This window comes from Eptatretus burgeri, chromosome 2 (genome assembly GCF_056783735.1).
Source record: "Eptatretus burgeri isolate ZD-2024b chromosome 2, Ebu_testis_v1, whole genome shotgun sequence".
Classification (NCBI taxonomy): Eukaryota; Metazoa; Chordata; class Myxini; order Myxiniformes; family Myxinidae; genus Eptatretus; species Eptatretus burgeri.
The window spans coordinates 157,874,895-157,877,394 of record NC_140962.1 but is presented as its reverse complement, the minus strand read 5'-3'; positions in this window follow the sequence as shown (position 1 = coordinate 157,877,394).

Sequence of the window (2,500 nt, the reverse complement as noted above, 5' to 3'; positions counted from 1 at the left end):
CCGCTCGTTGGACACAAAATCCGACCAGCGAGAGCCAAGGATTCTCCGAAGAGACCTGGTACCAAAGGAATTAAGTCTCCGTCTCAGATCCTTGGTCAGAGTCCAAGTCTCGCACCCATAGAGCAAGACTGGAAGTACCAAGGACCTGAAGACTCGGACTTTCGTCCTCCCGCACAGGTACCGGCAGCGCCACACCCCATGATCCAGTGAATCCATGACTCCCCAGGCCCGACCCAGACGTCTATTGACCTCTGACTCGCAGCCAGCAGAGACATGAATATCACTGCCAAGGTAAGTGAATCTCTCCACGACGTCAACATCCTCACCACAAACAGACACAGACAGGACAGCAGCATCCAAGATGTCACCGAAAGCCTGGATCTTAGTTTTGACCCAAGAAACCCGTAATCCCAAAGGCTCCGACTCCTCATTCAGCACGTCGAGGGCCCCCAAGAGGATGTCTAAAGTCTCCGCAAAGATGACTGCATCATCTGCAAAGTCAAGGTCCGAGATCTTGACATTCCCAAATGACGCACCACAACTTGATCTCTCCGACATCCTCCCTAGAATCCAGTCCATACAAGTGCTGAAAAGTGTGGGGGCAAGTACACATCCCTGACGAACTCCAGTAACAACTGGAAATAAGTCAGAGATGGTACCACCACACTTCACAGCACTCTCAGTACCAGAGTAGAGTTCAGACATCAGATCGATCAGTTTTGGTGGCACCCCACGAAGACCAAGAATCCTCCAGAGGACATCCCGATTCACTGAATCGAACGCTTTACAGAGATCAACATAGGCTGCAAGCAGCCCCTGCCGAAACTCTCATCTGCTTTCGGTGAGGACACGAAGTGCAAGGATACGGTCAATCGTTGACCTCTTTGGTGTAAAGCCTGACTGCTCTGGACGCTGGTGCTCAAGCAGATGGTGGCGAACCCTATCGAGAATTATCCGAGCAAAGACCTTGCCCGGCACTGAGAGCAGCGTCACCCCTCGGTAGTTGTTGCAGTCTTGGCGATCACCCTTCCCTTTCCAAAGAGGGACAACAAGGCCCATCTTCCAGTCAGTTGGGATGATGCCTGTGTTCCAGGCAGAGCACAAAACTGCATGCAACGACACGAGTGCAGCATTTCCACCAGCCTTGAGAAGTTCGGCATGGATGCCACAGATCCCTGGAGCTTTGCCCCGTTTCAACTGGTTCACCGCAGCCCGTGTTTCCACAAGCGTAGGTGAACCACAGTTGATTCGAGGGTCAGCAACAGGGATTGTAACACCCTTGACGTCCAACTCGACAGTTGGGGGATCAGCCTGGTACAACCGCTCAAAGTAACCGGCCCAGCGGGCCTTCACTTCAGACTCCTCTGTCAAGAGCCTACCACTCTCTGCTCGAACTGTAGTGCTCCGAGGGATGGGCTTGGATGAACGTAATGCGCGAATTCCCCTGTAAGCGGGACGAGAATCACCTGTCCACAGGTGATGCTCCACCCCCTCACAGATTCCTCGCACATAGGCCTCCTTGTCCACCCTCAGTGCACGTACAGTTTTACGCCTCAGCTCCCTGAACAGCTCAGCTCTGCCATTCAGCCTGGCCCTGCGACTCTGGTCAATGGTATCCAGTGTCCCTTGAGAGACAAAATTCTTCTTTGCCCTGCGGTGAGCTCCAAGGCATCCACCGGCAACATCAAGGACGGTGGTCTTGAAGGCGCTCCACAACTCTTCAGGACCCCCAAAGCACCCAGACCCCCCAAGTGTCCACTCAGCCTGTTCGCAAACTCCTCAGCTACTCTCTCATCCCTGAGCTTGGCAACATCCAGCCTCGGCTGGGATGGTACCATTCTCCAGGATGTAAGGTGCAGCTTTAGAGTTGCTACAACAAGCCTGTGGTCAGTATTGAGGAACTGAGCACTCCGGTAGACCCTGCAGTTCTGGATCATCCTCCAACGACCGTCAATGAGGACATGGTCAATCTCCTTTGCCACACCGCCAGCGTTGGAATACCAAGTCCAGCGATGAGCTTGTGGGCGCTGAAACCATGAACCAGCCACCCTAAGTCCATGACTTCTTGCAAAGTCAAGGAACTTAGTGCTATTCTGGTTCATAGTTCCTGACCCATGGGGACCAACACACACCTCCTAACCGTCCCTATCAGTTCCAGTCGATGCATTGAAATCCCCCAAGACTAGAAGTGTATCTCGTCTGGGGCACTGATCAACCACAGACTCGAGTGTGGCGTAGAATGTATCCTTCACGGTGAGATCACTCGCCTCAGTCGGAGCATAAACAGAGACCAGGGAAATGACACCTAAGGAGTGACGAATCCTTAATCTCATAATACGCTCGTTGACCGGTGTTACCTCAATTATCATTGCGGTCAGCTTATTGGACACAGCTACAGCAACTCTTTGGGTATGGTAACCATCAGAGCGACCAGACCAATAGTAGGTGTAACCACCCACCATTATCTCGCCGCAATCCGGTCTCCGAACCTCAGAGAGAG